This window comes from Hyperolius riggenbachi, chromosome 4, assembly GCF_040937935.1.
Source record: "Hyperolius riggenbachi isolate aHypRig1 chromosome 4, aHypRig1.pri, whole genome shotgun sequence".
In the NCBI taxonomy this organism is placed as follows: Eukaryota; Metazoa; Chordata; class Amphibia; order Anura; family Hyperoliidae; genus Hyperolius; species Hyperolius riggenbachi.
Window position 1 is genome coordinate 315,252,291 of NC_090649.1, and position 17,158 is coordinate 315,269,448.

Sequence of the window (17,158 nt, forward strand, 5' to 3'; positions counted from 1 at the left end):
CCCCCTGGTTATACATTCATAGCCACCAGACGTTGATTCTATTAGATCAGCCAGGACATTTACCTATTTAGGTTTATTACACTGGGCTATTTCAGGCTGTGCCATTGGTCTCTGTATATACGTAGGGGCTTGCTCTTATTGGGCTCATGGAGGAGGCAACGAGGAGGGATGGGCTACCCTCCCTCCACCCACCGGGTGTGTTCCACTTCCTGCCACACCAGGCATTTAAACAGCAGCTTGTAAACATTCAGGTAGCTTTGACTTAAGCTATTTGGGATGAGACTGGGGGGTTTTTGTATATAGCGTGTACAGCATTGTATATATTGTATAGCACCTTCTGAGGAAACCTGTTAGGGTGAAATATGTTCATATTAGGGTGACTCACTTTTGTATAGCACTGTGCACTTTTCTACCCCTCATCCCTCTCCCTATTGTGAGATTAGCAGTGCTGGGTAGTACTCTGAGCACCCCTCTAGTCATCATTGACGTACAGCTGGTCAGAGGTTGCTAGCCCTTTTACCCTGCACGTGCTATCCCAGTGTGTTAGCACCTACCATATGTGAGATAGCTACACCCCGCTACGTATCCTCAATGGGGGGATCAGCAAAGACCCTCACCATTTGGACGGGTGCGACCTGTTTACGCTATCAGGTTAACACACTGTATAGGCCACATACGTTTGGGGGCCTATATTAGCACCACCTGGTGTTTTTTATTTTGGAGTTTATTCCATCTCCTACTTATACCTATAGGGTTTGTCTTTTTAGACATAGTGTTTGGTATTTTATGCCCTGGTAACTTTTCGGTTAGTGTGCATGCAGATTCTTATCAAGACAATGCAAGAGCAAGAAATCACATATATGAAAATACTGAGGTCTGCACAGGTTGGATTTGAAGGTGAAAACGTGTTTTATTTACAAAGGTGCAGCAATTCAAAAATACATCCACCATACACATACAATCATACAATCCAAGAAACAATGAATCACAATTCCAGAACCTCTGTAACTAACTATCTAACTATACAATTATATACAACAAGTATGCAATAACACAGATCACACAATATATACAATGGAACAAACAGGAACACAGATCTCACAATATATGCAGGAGTGGATAATCAAATCGGCATACAAGAGAATAGTCAGACAGGCAGTAATCAAACCAGGTAATCAGAATATACGGTAATACAAATGGCAGGCAAAGAATAGTCGGACTAGCAATGGTCAATACCGAGAGTTAAGAGTTCAGGACAAAGATCAAGGAGCACAGGGAAATTGGCACAACACTGCAAGGAAACAGAATGATCTAGCAATGTGCTGCTAGCAAGTCCACCCTTAAAGAAGGGTCCACGGAGTTGGTTAAAAAAATAAAAATACTAATCTACTTACCTGGGGCTTCCTCCGTGGCAGGCAGGACATGCCCTCGACGCCGCTCCGGAGGCTCCCGGTCTTCTCCGGTGGCTCACCCGACCTGGCCAGGCCGGCTTCCTGGTCGGGCTTCTCCTTGCGCTCCAATGTGCGTCTCACGCGGTCACGCTGAAGTCATCGGACGTCCTACAGACTGTACTGATCACGTTGGAGCGCATAAGAGCCCGACTTGGAAGCCGGCCTGGCCAGGTCGGGTGAGCCACCGGAGAAGACCGGGAGCCTCCGGAGCGGTGTTGAGGGAATGTCCTGCCTGCCACGGGCTGGAGGAAGCCCCAGGTAAGTGGATTAGTATTTTTATTTTTTTAACTAACTCCATGAACTTTAAGTATGCAGCACATTGATCAGGTGACTGGCCAGAACTTTCTCTCAGTTCCATCTGCTGGTGAACTGGGGAACTGCACAGCTCCCAGCAAGACAAGAGCAATCTGCTGGTAGACAGCGGAAGTCCACATCAAAGTTACCCTAGTGCTGCCACCAGCAGGATAACAAGGCACAGATCCTGACAGTAATTTTCAAAATGATGTACCAGTTTTAAAACAAAATTCAGGAAAACTTTGAGTCTGCATATCACAACATATCAATGCTTGAATAGCCTCTGGTGACTACTTCAAAATAGTGACATCTGTGGATTTTTTTTATGTCCAGTCATGCATGGAGCTTGATAAGGAAAGAATTACACTACAATATTAAGTGTAAAAAAAAAGCCCACAGAAAACCAAACATAAATCTCAAGATTAAAGTGAACCTGAGGCAAATCTCAGGTCAAAAGTTAAATACTTACCTAAGGTGAGGAAAGCTTCTGGATCCTGTAGAGTAGGGATAATCGGAATGAGCAAATTCTGTTCCGCCGGAATTGCGGAATTCCGCCAGTGCTAAATTCCGTCGCCATTACATTTCCATTTTCTTTGCGAATTTTGTGAATTTTCGTGGAATTTCGCATTCCGGTGGGAAAATTAAAGTAATCGCAAATGAAACCTTGTTTATGCTAAATGGTTGTCCATGCGACCTAGTGGCTGTTCCCCCTGTCTTTTTTTTTTCTAATTTTTATTTATTTATTTATTTTTTGCAGCAGGAGGCGTTGCTTAAGCCATGGGACCTAGCGGTGGTCCCATGGCGGTCATTTTGCCGCCACAGGAGGTGTCGCTTAAGCCATGGGACCTAGCGGTGGACCCACGGTGGTCATTTTGGCACCGCAGGAGGTGTCGCTTATGCCATGGGACCTAGTGGTGGTCCCATGGCGGTGGTTTCGGCATTGCAGAAGGTTGTCGCTTACGCCATGGGACCTAGCGGTGGTCCCATGGCGGTGGTTTTGGTGCCACAGGAGGTGTCGCGTAAGCTATGGGACCTGGCGGTGGTTCCATGGTGGTAGTTTTTGCACCGCAGGAGGTGTCGCGTAAGCTTCGGGACCTACAAAATGGTTGGGATAGGTGAGATAGCTAGGGAGCTGTTTGCTAACATAGGATTGATTGGTTTTTGTTAACACTGTAATTGGTGCTGAAATAATTCCGATTTTTATGCAGAAATCCGTTTGGGTGGTTTTTGTAAGCCTCTGATTGGTGCAGAAATTCCGATTTTCATGAAGAAATCCGGTTGTTCTCACTTTAAACGTCTTCTAGGGGCTTCCTTGCGATTGGCTAACAAAATTCCGCATTTCTGCTATAGCGCTAAGGCAATTCCATTCCGATGCGACAGAACGGAATCACCAAATTCCGGCCAGAACCGCGGAAAAAAGAATTCCGCAGAACGCGGTGAGCATCCCTACTGTGGAGCCTTCACAGGCCATTCTCTGTTTCACTGGTGCCAAGTGCGGACCTCCCAAAGGAATCCGACAAGCCCTTGTCATATTTCACACTCGCGACTGAGCTGCTTTTCAAGCACAAGCATAGCCTTACTGCACCTGTGCAAGCACAACCATGCCAGCACAATAAGTCAGAGTCTTTCATGCACAAGTAGCTCTGTGCTACTGCACAGGTGTTGCCGTACTCGCGCAGGTGCAGCACAGGCCGTACTCATGCATGAAGAGGAACGCAGTTGTAATGTGTAGGAAGGTCCCGGCTGGTAAGTACGTTTGATAAAGTATTTAATTTTTGACCCAAGGTTCACCTTGGGTTCTCTTTAATGTTCTACTGCATACTCAGATAGTTAAATGCACAGGCATAAATTATTACCTTATCAGTACTATTATTATTTTGTATTTATATGGTGCCCGACATATTCCACAGTGCTTTACAGAGTATGTATGGTCTTGTTTCTAACTGTCCCTCAGAGGAGCTCATAATCTAATCCCTACCATAGTCATATGTCATATGTAGTCTAGGGCCAATTTTTTTTCAGGGGGAAGCAAATTAACTTATCTGTATGTTTTTAGGATGTGGAAGAAATGGAAGAAACCATCACAGACATGTGAAGAACATACAAACTCTGTGCAGATCCCCTGGCTGGGTTTTACACCGGGAACACAGTGTTGCAAGACAAGAGTGCTATCCACCATGCCACAGTGCTGCCCTGCCCATAAGGATTATCCTTTTAAGTATGTATGGCATGAGGTTATATCTCTGTCATTCTTGCAAGTAAGAGCTATACATAATTTCTACAGTACAAGTATTAAAAAAAATTGCCATGCTTTTTGCTAGAAATGCAATGCAGACAAACAGGACGAGTAGCCAAAGACAATATTTCTTTTTAATCTAATGTAACAACATTATAATACAATTTAAAGCTGAACATTGAGAAATAGTATGTGAGGGCCAAGTTTTTTATTTTTTTTTCCTTTTAAAATACATAAAAATGACAATTCAGGATACCTTTTAAATCAACCTCTTATTTGTAATATATCATATCATTTAGTCGTGGTAACGCTTTTGATAAAGAAATGGGGGCAGAGTTAAAAATGTGAAAACTGCTCTGGTCCACATGATATAATAATCTCTAGATGTAAAGTAGTTTTAAAAGATGAAACTAGAGTGAACCATGGTGTTTAACTCAGGACATCATCATGCATCTGCAGCATAGTGGTCCTTATGTTCCACAATGATCTCCAATTAGAGGATAAAAGATTACATCTGCTTATTTGAAATCAAAAGACAGGAGAAAGCTAGTGACATAACACCTTGCCTGCTCCTTCTGCGATGTATTCCTATCTGTCCTTGCCATTCCATATTTAGTTATCTCTTTCTTTATGATAAAGTTCCATCTACAATGCAATTCATTACTAATTTTCTATAATATGACATTGTACTTGCTTCTCTCAATTCATCCTTTCCTTTTAAAAATCTCAGTTACAACCCATGCTCTCATAATTATAGGGGGTTTTCTTTGGTGATTCTTGTAGGAACCAAGAATACTTAAGCGAGAGGTAGGAGAGACCGGGAGCCCAATGGTGCAGTATCGTCAGGTATAGGGAGGATAAAAGTATATAGATATACTGTATATTCACAAAGGTAGGTGGTAACATAATGGTTGACATGATGGTTTATAGATCTTGTTAACATTAATAGGTAGCTGTCCAGTGTGTAAATGGCTGGATAACTCCAAAAATGTCTCACCAAATGTTGTTGACACAATCAAGAGCAAATACTACTAAGTATTGAAAAGTCTGTAATCCACTGGGGCCTATTTAACAAAACATAGTCATCAAGAAGTGCCCATATAGTGTTAACCCAGTTAGCCACAAATGCTCACAAACCAATAATTAGTGAACAACATATTGTACGTTTATTATGGACTTCTCCAGTGACATAAAAGCTAATTCAAAACTTTTAAAATCTCCCGTTACTGAATATAATCAGAACTCTTTACAAGAATGCCCATATAAATATAATGTCATGGTATTAAGGTCAAATATACAAAGATAAGGTACAATTTCTAATTGAAAGTGGCAAGAGATAGAGGGACATGTGTGTCTGTTAATTTCAATATCTATACATAGAGGGTATATGTTCAAAAAGAAACTACTCTTACCACTTTCGTGTTGCAAATATAAAAATGATAATTTTATTCAACAAATACAAAAAGAGTGCTTAAAAACAACATGGGATGGCCACCCCTCCACAGACCAACATGCTCCGCATAGACACACACACATACACACCACGGCCGTGATATTGCACACGTCAGGAACTGTTCAAGTACCAAATGTAGCGCTTATGAGGTACAATCCTCAGGCCAATTGCACAGAAAAGGTATTCCTCCGCAATGCAAAGGTTAGTCCTGCAAGCTTGATTAGTGGCTTTAATACAGCAGATCAGAGAAGCAAAACAGCCTTCAGCATGGATAAGTCAGGGAAGCAAAAAAGCCTTTATGCAGAAAAGAGCTCGTAGCATAGGAGTGAAAGTCACCACAACAGCCGACATGAAGCATTCCCATATGCATAGTATAGTCACCTTTTAAAATACATAAAAATGACAATTCAGGATACCTTTTAAATCAACCTCTTATTTGTAATATATCATATCATTTAGTCGTGGTAACGCTTTTGATAAAGAAATAGGGGCAGAGTTCAAAATGTGAAAACTGCTCTGGTCCACATGATATAATAATCTCTAGATGTAAAGTAGTTTTAAAAGATGAAACTAGAGTGAACCATGGTGTTTAACTCAGGACATCATCATGCATCTGCAGCATAGTGGTCCTAATGTTCCACAATGATCTCCAATTAGAGGATAAAAGATTACATCTGCTTATTTGAAATCAAAAGACAGGAGAAAGCTAGTGACATAACACCTTGCCTGCTCCTTCTGCGATGTATTCATATCTGTCCTTGCCATTCCATATTTAGTTATCTCTTTCTTTATGATAAAGTTCCATCTACAATGCAATTCATTACTAATTTTCTATAATATGACATTGTACTTGCTTCTCTCAATTCATCCTTTCCTTTTAAAAATCTCAGTTACAACCCATGCTCTCATAATTATAGGGGGTTTTCTTTGGTGATTCTTGTAGGAACCAAGAATACTTAAGCGAGAGGTAGGAGAGACCGGGAGCCCAATGGTGCAGTATCGTCAGGTATAGGGAGGATAAAAGTATATAGATTTACTGTATACTCACAAAGGTGGGTGGTAACATGATGGTTGACATGATGGTTTATAGATCTTGTTAACATTAATAGGTAGCTGTCCAGTGTGTAAATGGCTGGATAACTCCAAAAATGTCTCACCAAATGTTGTTGACACAATCAAGAGCAAATACTACTAAGTATTGAAAAGTCTGTAACCCACTGGGGCCTATTTAACAAAACATAGTCATCAAGAAGTGCCCATATAGTGTTAACCCAGTTAGCCACAAATGCTCACAAACCAATAATTAGTGAACAACATATTGTACGTTTATTATGGACTTCTCCAGTGACATAAAAGCTAATTCAAAACTTTTAAAATCTCCTGTTACTGAATATAATCAGAACTCTTTACAAAGATGCCCATATAAATATAATGTCATGGTATTAAGGTCAAATATACAAAGATAAGGGCCAGCAGCAGTGATACACTATATATATCAAGCAAACCAAATGTGTCTCGTGTCAAAAAGTTGAATCAACCAAACAAACAGTGCTACAGTATTGGATGGCTATCCTGTGCATAAATATCAAAAAAACATTGAGAAACAATTGGCAGTAAGAGCAAAGAGAATAAGTATAAATAGAAATAAGGTGCAGGTAGTAAAGTCCGAGAGTGATTAAGGGCTAGCTTACGGAAGGATTGGCACTGAGAGAGAGGCAGAGAGAGGAGACAGCCTAACATGCTCACAGCTTAGTGAGGAAGCAGACATTTATTATTCTCATTGGTCTTACTGCCAATTGTTTCACAAGGTTTTTTTTATATTGATGCAGAGGACCCTTTATGTGGATAGCCATCCAACACTGTAACACTGTTTGTTTGTTTGTTTCAACTTTTTAACACAAGTCACATTTGGATTGTTTGCCATATGTAATGTATCGTTGCTGCTGGCCCTCATCTTTGTATATTTGACCTTAATATGGTGATATTATATTTATATGGGCAGTCCTGTGCTAAACATTACCTCACCATTCTTGTCTCAACTTTTTTTTTTTTTAATTAAGTTTGAATTTCATTGTGTATTGCATGCATGTTTGTTATATGATTCAACATTCTCAGCATATACCAGTACTGGTATGAGATCATTTTTTTTATTATAGTAAGTTGCTCTCCCTCAGAGGTCCCAATAAGGGGTTTTCTTCTACACATAAACTTTAACTATATTCATCCACAATATTAAAGGTGGAATTTAGGACTGGAAGTTTATCGTATGCCCTATATTAATCATCAAAGTGAAGTAACAATCACTGACTTACTGATAATTTAATGATAACTGAGAGAGGCACAACTGAATGCAGTCTTTCTGTCCATGCTCTGCCCACTTGAAGCAGTGAGGAAGTAGTGTACACTGGTCAGATAAAACTTTAACTCTGCCAAACTTTTCATTTGAGACAGAAAACATATCTTAACTGTCATTCCCTTAGATGGTAAATTGTCCTCACTGACACTCTCTTAGATGGTACCATCCACTGTCAATCATATGACACAGGAACCTGTCATTCTCTTAGATAGTACCATCCAATGCAGTGATAGGAAACTGCTATTAAATGTTAATACCAAAAAGTAGAACGTTTACATGAAAATTTAAATAGCTATGTTACAATTTACATTTGTCACTTTTGTCTTTAATAAACTTATTTTTTTGCATAGCATCTTTACCATGTTTAAATGCACTTATTTGTCTAGGTATGCACTTATGCTATCCCCTTTTCTATATTGAACTTTGTGCAGCATCATGAAATATGATGGTGGTTATAAATTAGAAAATGAAAATAAAAAATAATATTACTGCAGATACAATAAGTCAATATACAGAAATTTAGTTTTCCTTATAAAAGTCCTCAATGACTTTATTGCAACTTTCTTTTTGTTGTTGATTGAAGATGTAGCAGCTTTCAATGTTGCCAGTATCTGTGTGGAACATCTATGAAGCCTTTTTCTCTTTTAAAGCTGATTGCACTATAAAGATAATCTCATGTCCTCCAAAATGTAGAACAGGTTATGTAAAAGTAATAGCTCCTCTACAGTAAGAAAGTCAGGCTCTTAGCATTATGTGCATAATCATGGATGTCTTTAGATTGTAGAGTCTTGAAAATAAATAAAATTAGGAAAATGTTCACATAAAAACTGGTGACATGGTAGAGTTAGACTAGTCATAAATGGCTTAAAGGGACACTTAAGCCAGGAATGAAAAAAAAAAAAACAGTTTTACTTTCCTGGGGCTTCTACCAGCCCCCTGAAGCCGTCCTGTGCCCTTGCAGGCAGACATCGCGCCTCCGGTCCCCCGCCGCCAGCTAGTTTTGTTTCTGCTGACAGGCCCTGACAGGGAGTCGGTGGGCTTTCTGCACCTGCGCAGGCCTGGCCACGCGTAATCTTCTTCATGTTCCCGTCCTCAATAGCGGCCTGCACAGATGCAGGATGCTATAGCGGACAGGAACGCAAAGAAAAATATGCGTGGCCAGGTCTGTCAGGCCTGTCAGCGAAAACAAAATTAGCTGGCGGTGGGGTAACCAAGGCTCTGTGAGTGACTGTGAGGTCACGGGTGTCGGCTAGAGGGGGCTGGTAGAAGCCCCAGGTGAGTAAAACTGATTTTTTTCCCTTGCTTAAGTGTCTCTTTAACCTTTGTAAGCGATGCTACTGCAAGTACATAGGTTTGTGCAATGAAAATTGGGTTCCATAGAAGGCCATATTTAGTTACTTTGACTCATTGATAACAGCTTTCAAAATCAGAGATTTTCTAGTTTAAATGTATCTATGCCTTTTATCTCCATTATGTCCATTATTTGCAAGTGGAGACAGAATACACAAGTCATATATTATGTATTCCAGATGACAAAGGGGAGGTGAAGAATGCAGCTGTTGCCATTGATTGACACAACAATGTGATCACTGTCAGGAAGGTATCCTATGTTTTATATTATACGTCTAGCCAAGTTTGATAACACAGGATTAGCAAGAGATACATGGTTACTGAGACCATCATAGTAATTCCAGACAAGCTAACTACAATTTTAAACTGTATTTGGAGTCTACCGCTAAAGTTATGCTCTGCTATCTCAAAATGGCAATATCAAACAAATCAGTTAAAACGGATCCGAGATGAAAAACTAACCATAACAAGTAACTTGTCTATATATCTTATTCAAAGTTAAGATAGTTTACACAGCAAATCTAGCTGCAAACAGCTTTAATAGAATATGATTATTTCTTCCTGTGATACAATGACAGCAGCCATGTTGTTTGTAAACATTACACAGAGGCAGTCTTATCTGCATCTTGAGCGAAGAAACCTAATCCCCCCTCCTCCTCCCTCCTCCCCACTGCCTCTGAAATCTGTGGCTAGTAATACCTCCCCCTCCTCCTGCCCAGACTGAGCTCCCATGAGCCCTTGCTATTGTCGGAAAGTGACTTGGCTCTCTGTAAACCTGTGGGCGTAGCTTGTTTAGTTTATAGAGAATTAAAGTAATTAAACAAAAAAAAAGGATTTGGCTTGAGGAATGCCCTATAAACAATAGGAAAGGAACACAATTATGCAATGAGTAAAAGTTCATCTCGGATCCACCTTAATTTTAAAACTAAAGCCTTGTACACATGCTAAACTAAATCTAGTGTGTATGCAGCTTCTGCAAAGCGACTGCAAAATACTTGAGTGCAAGATCATGTCAGGCAAGCATAGTTTTCCCAACTTACACCAATATAATATATTATTTGGCTGTAGCCTAGCTACATATCTGTACAGCACTCAACTCTGAACTATTGCCCGAAAGGATCAATGCCTGATCCTTATGGACAACAGTCATTTTGCATGTGTATGTACATATAAATTGCAGAGCTGCTCCTGTCAACCTTCATTAAATTAATTAGTTCTGGAGATAATTTTTGAAAAAAATGATGTTCAATAAAATAGTAAAATACTGTATCTGTGTAACATAAGAAATGGTTATTAGCATTTTTCGCATTGAATATATAAGTAATAGCCACATATATGCAGTACACTGGCTGATGAATGCAATTTTTTTCACCTATGAATGCATTTGGCCGCATAGGGGTGCTATTTTGGCTGGGAACACGTAGAATCAGCCTGACGGGTCCTGCCGGCGAAACCGGAGGTAAGCCCCAGGTGAGTAAAACTCAATTTATTTTTTTCACTTAAGTGCCTTTTTAAGATTAATTAAAATGAAATCTGAAATGTTACTTCTATCAAATCACATTGGTGATTCGAAGAAAGTGAGAGAAGTGGCATCTGATCTAGGAGTTCAAATACCTAAGGTTTCCTTAAAATACTTGGTTATTCATTTTTAACAAGGCACCACTCAATTATATAAATTAAATTATACTCCCATTGTAGCTAAAGTTCTGTTTGAATTAAACTCTTGGAAACACCTACCACTTTCATTGTTAGGAAGATGCCATCTTGTAAAGATATATTCAAATATACCAGCACTCTCAGTTCAAAAAATCACGTTCTTTTTATTGAGCTGACATATCCACATGTCATATCAGCAATTGTTTCGGGGGCCTCTCAGGGTCCCCCTTTCTCAAGGCGTCAGAAAGGAGGACCCTGCGAGGCCCCCGAAACAATTGTCATTTTTTTGTGGATATGTCAGCTTAATAAAAAGAGCGTGATTTTTTGAACTGAGAGTGCTGGTATATTTGAATACTGACTTTGCTTAGTGGTTTGCCTATGCCACAATACCAAGCACCCAACTTTTTATGGTGTGCCCAACCATAACTTTCTATACTATCTTGTAAAGATGATCAGCTTTGGCCGATTGACATATCCATTACAAACCTTATCTCTTTTGCTTAGACATGGGGATGTTCAGGCCCTTGTGAAGGCTTTTAAGCTGTTTCTTTGCCAAGGGAAGAGATCTAGAATCCCTTTAAGGTTGTTACAGAGACCCATAGAGGCTATTTAAGGGCCTATAATGTGGCAGCACTTCTTCGTCATTGTAGGGATTGGCTGGGGAATACAGAGGTTTTTTTTTACAAACACTGCTATAGAGCAAGAATTGGTAGCTCTGTGGTCGCTTGCAGGCATTTTACATATGAGGGTCTCCCAACTTCCATCTCATATTAAGCATAATATTTTACTGAGGGACACATGTACAGTATAGCCCTAAGGGAGACCAGAACATTTCTGTCTCTGCCAGGTCATCTATCTCCTTTGATGCGTCTGTGGTCTTATTCATCCTACTCAGGTGGACAGGGAGGAGTCATGGCAAGGGATTGGAGCCGCAGGGGGGTTGTGCTTTTCTTACATGTATTAGACCAACAAAAGTTTTCTTTCCTAAAACAGAAAGATTTTGCGATAATTCAGGTTGGAGTGAGCTTGAGATGTCTCCCAGAGCAACACTGCTGAATATATGCAAATTAACCATTGTACCCTTAGAAACTAAACACACCTCCAGAACCGCTGGAATGCAATGATGTGTCAGCTTGTTAATTTGTACAGAGCCATAATAATTCAACATGCATACAGACTGTTTCGGATTGTTTGATCCTCATCAGTGCATGGCATGGATTAATTTGGCTCTATGGAATAGGGCTTGAAAATTTACATAGAACCAAATGAATCCATGCCATGCACTGATGAGGATCAAACAATCCGAAACAGTCTGTATGCATGTTGGATTATTATGGCTCTGTACAAATTAACAAGCTGACACATCATTGCATTCCAGCGGTTCTGGAGGTGTGTTTAGCTTCTAAGGGTACAATCATGGGCGTCTGCAGAAAATTTTCCAGGGGGGGGGGGGCAAAAAGGAGGGAGGAAAAAGTGGGGCGGCGCGCGCAGATCGGTGCGCCAAACATCTGGGGTGGTGTTGTGTGGCGCGCATAGCGGGCCAAAAAATGGGGCTACGTAATGCGGCACGCGTAACACGTCGCGCCGAAAAATGGGTGTGGTCATGAACCAGAATGTGGGTGTGGTCGTCAGTGGAGACAAGTTTACATGAACTAAGCAATGGTGGGACATTAGATTAGGACAGTGGTGGCGAACCTTTTGGAGGTCGAGTGTCCAAACTGCAAAGTCACTTTACTATCACAAAATGCCAACAGCAATTTAAACTAAATACAAACGTTTTAACTCATACATGAACATTATGGAAAATCCAAGTTGAAAATAAACTGTGAAGATAAACAATTTCATCCATCCTACTCCTGAAAAATGTATTCATTTTTTAGAACCGCCCAGTTTCATTTTCTGTTTTAAAAAGCAGAAAAAGTAGGTTTATTGCTATTGTCTCATATGATGATGATTCAGCTTTTTCCATAGTCTCGCAGTTAGCAATCATGTGACCCCCAACAAGACAAATTCAGCAATCATGAGGCCCCCCCATCAAGACAAATTCCGCAATCATGAGGCCCCCAACATGACCAACTCAGCAATCAAGAGGCCCCCAACATGACCAACTATGCAATCATGAGGCCCCCAACAAGACAAATTCAGCAACCATGAGGCCCCCAACAAGACAAATTCAGCAGTCATGAGGCACATAAATAGCATTTCACATAAATAGGCAGAATGCCCCCTTAATATGTAGACACCTCTCACCTGGCAGCAGTTCCCCAAAATACACTCAATCTGACAGCAGTGGTTCCCCAAAAATAGGTAGCCCCAGATCTATAGGTGTCCCCAGAATAGGTGGCCAGTGGTATAGATGTCCCCAGAACTGGTACCAAGGGGTAGAGATGTAGCCAGGGGTATATGTGCCCAGTATATTTAGGCAGGGGTATATGTGCCCAGTATATGTAGGCAGGGGTATATGTGCCCAGTATATATAGTCAGGGGTATATGTGCCCAGTATATATAGCCAGGGGTATATGTGCCCAGTATATATAGCCAGGGGTATATGTGCCCAGTATATATAGCCAGGGGTATATGTGCCCAGTAAATGTAGTCAGGGGTATATGTGCCCAGTATTTGTAGTCAGGGGTATATGTGCCCAGTATATGTAGTCAGGGGTATATGTGCCCAGTATATGTAGTCAGGGGTATATGTGCCCAGTATATGTAGTCAGGGGTATATGTGCCCAGTATATGTAGTCAGGGGTATATGTGCCCAGTATATGTAGTCAGGGGTATATGTGCCCAGTATATGTATTCAGGGGTATATGTGCCCAGTATATGTAGTCAGGGGTATATGTGCCCAGTATATGTAGCCAGGGGTATATGTGCCCAGTATATGTAGGCAGGGGTATATGTGCCCAGTATATGTAGGCAGTAGTATATGTGCCCAGTATATATAGCCAGGGGTATATGTGCCCAGTATATGTAGGCAGGGGTATATGTGCCCAGTACATGTAGTCAGGGGTATATGTGCCCAGTATATGTAGTCAGGGGTATATGTGCCCAGTATATGTAGTCAGGGGTATATGTGCCCAGTATATGTAGTCAGGGGTATATGTGCCCAGTATATGTAGTCAGGGGTATATGTGCCCAGTATATGTCAGCATCGGTATATGTGCCTAGTATATGTCGGCAGCGGTATATGTGCCCAGTATATGTCGGCAGCGGTATATGTGCCCAGTATATGTAGTAAGGGGTATATGTGCCCAGTATATGTAGGCAGGGGTATATGTACTCAGGATATGTAGGCAGGGGTATATGTGCCCAGTATATGTAGGCAGGGGTATATGTCCCCAGAATAAGTAGCCAGGTGTGCCCCAGCAGGAGGGGAACAGCGCAGAGAAGAGGGAGAGCTATGGGCACTCACCTTAAGGGGCTCTCCCTCCCTCGCTCTCCCCTCCAGAACGAAGTGTGCAGCGGCTTGGCAGCAGGCGGAACTTACCTCGTCTCGTCGCACGCGCCGGATGGATTAGCCGCTACTCTGGTCTGGTCCAGACCAGAGTGCGGCACCAGAACTTCCGGCGCAGGAGCGAGACGAGGTAAGTTCCGCCCCCTGCCCAGCCGCTGCACACTTCGTTCCGGAGGGGACAGCGAGGGAGAGAGGGCCCCCTAAGGTGAGGGAAGGGGGGGAGACATCCGCACTTCCCCACTGTGCCCATAGTTCTCTCTCTTCTCTACGCTGCTCCCCTCCTGCTGGCTGCACGGGAACGCGGCCAGGGCAGCAGGCAGCCAGGTAGATGCCCGATTTTGCCATATGTGCGGACGCCCATGGGTACAATGGTTAATTTGCATATATTCAGCAGTGTTGCTCTGGGAGACAGCTCAAGCTCACTCCAACCTGAATTATCGCAAATTCTTTCTGTTTTAGGAAAGCAAACTTTTGTTTTTCTTAGTAAGGGGGCTTTTAGGACCATTGTAGTCCCTTACACACTCCAATGAGTTCTGGGTCACCATGAGCTTGCTGGTCAGTATGTATTAGACCAAAGAGGGACCTTACTCACTTTTTAAGAGTTAAAGTCACACTATCGCCTCTCCGGTACACATATTTTTCTGTATATGCAGCTTCAGCATTTTATAAAGTCTACGTTTGGCCATTCTGGGTCATTGCCAAACCATGACAGTTTACTAAAATTGTTAGGAAGTTTGACAGAAAAAAAATCTATTTCAGGACTATATGTGGGCATTAAGGACTTTAAATTGGATCAGGGATCTCCGAAATACTTAGGTTACTGGGCAAAATCACTTGGATCTCAGGTCGATGAGCTAGATAAGGTAATGGAACAGGGGTGGCAGGAAAGGAAATACCCCCCAAAAAGTAGAATTAGTCTGTAACAGTTTTTATTCTAAAAAAGAATGGGACAATATGGTTATGTTTCTACATTGAATGCACAAATATAAAAACTGACAAACGTGCTTCCTTCTTGTAGATAAGTATATACTGTGTTTTAATATGTGTTATATTATGTGGCTTTTTATAAATGTGAAAATAAAGATTTTTTATTTTAAAGTCTACTGGATGACCAGATTTCTATATGCTTCAAGGTCCCCCCATAATACTATTATAGACAACTTTCCCCATTAATGTCCCACCTAGCCTAAACCTAAATTCAAACTTCAAATTAGGATGTGGGGATTCTAAAACACATATAAAATGAATCAAATATCTACAAATGTAATATATAGTTTCTCTTTCACCCCTTAGAGGGAAAAGTTAATGAAGTAAATTACTAGGGTTCATTGAGGCTGTAGTATTTCACATAAGACTGCTACACGAATTTGTATTTTTTCATTATCATTCTGCTATTGTTGTTTTCTTGCAGACGCTAAAGTTTAAAGTTCCATTTCTTAACTTCTTTTTGTTCGTGTATCTCAGCTCTTTTTTGAAACCACAATTCTGATCACCACAAGTGGCATATGTGTATTGATTTATGTCATGTGTGCCATCTTTTCTTTATTCTTTGTGACTTAGTGATCAGTTGAATTCATTACTGTGTGTTAAGAGAAGAAACAGCGGCCCATAATCTTACATTTTTAACACACTTGTTTCTGAATTGATTGAAACTATATAAGACTGGGAAATGTGTAATACTCCATGTATTTTAAGTGCATCATATCTAGATGCTTTCTTTACCATGCTCTGCTTGTGTATGTATTATGATTATTCTGACTTTTAATCAGTTTATGTGATCGCTCTTCAGCTTAGCTGAAGTCTTCTCGTCCTCTTTTATGAGCCATACCATGGCATAAGTACTTGTGCCTGCCACATTTACTACATCTGTCTCATAGATAGCTTATGTTAAAGTGACACTGAAGCGAAAGAAATCCCAAAACATATGATATAATGAATTGTACATGTAGTACGGATAATTAATATAACATTAGTAGCAAAGAACAGAGTCTCATTTTTTTTTTTTCAGTTATATAGCTTTATTTTTATAACATTGCATCATTCTATCATATTTGCAGTTAGTTATTGCAGTGTAAATACAAATTACACTCTGTATTTTAGTTTCAAACGGTTTTTATTAAACATAGCAAAAGATGTACAAACAGCCCCAATTGGGACATGCAAAAAAAAGATATCATAATGTTAAAATAACAGTAATCATACTCCCACAGTTTCAAAAAGTCCACAGAGGTAGCAAAATTCCAAGAATGTGGCTCATGTTTATCCCCATTTAAGTAGGGTTCAAGATTATGGATTGTTACCAACTTCACATAGGTTTAGTTGTAATCTAAATAAACAATAGAACAAAGCTCTCATTCAAAACAGTGCTTTACCTTATATAACTTCTTTTTGCTATCTAGTAGTGGACAGATCTGTAACCTAAGCCAGGAAAATCCTGGCCGTTACCCCTTCTGTACCACTAATTAGATGCCAATGTGACATTTAGATCAGAAAGGTCGGCCACGGACAATGGGGTTACTTATTGCTTGAATCATAAAAGAAAGAACAGATGGGAAGATGCTAAAGATATTTGGTTACTTTACAGAGTGTTGGGAGATGCGGGCCTGTTTTGTACCAGGATACACTCTGTATTTTAAATGATGAAACAGAGCAGAGCTAAGGACCCTTAAACTTCCTGGCAGAAAAACTTTAAACAAACAAGAAAAAGTGAATGACAGGTTGAGATAAGCGCTTCAGAAATTAGCACTGCTCTCTGACTAAATTAGTCAGAGAACTCAGAGAAGATCTTTTATATATATAAAACAACTGAAGGTGCTTAATGCTGGGAATACACAATACGTTTTCCGCGTTTGATTCTCCACGCGATCTTTTAGCCATGCGATTCCCCACTTAATTCTCTTATCTTCCGC

The 17,158-nt window shown here is 40.6% G+C and overlaps 1 protein-coding gene across 1 annotated transcript in view; it reads right to left on the reverse strand.

The window, feature by feature from the left end:
• NMBR (neuromedin B receptor) overlaps positions 1–17,158 on the reverse strand; it is a 405,943-nt gene that overhangs the window by 81,038 nt on the left and 307,747 nt on the right. The window lies entirely within an intron of this gene.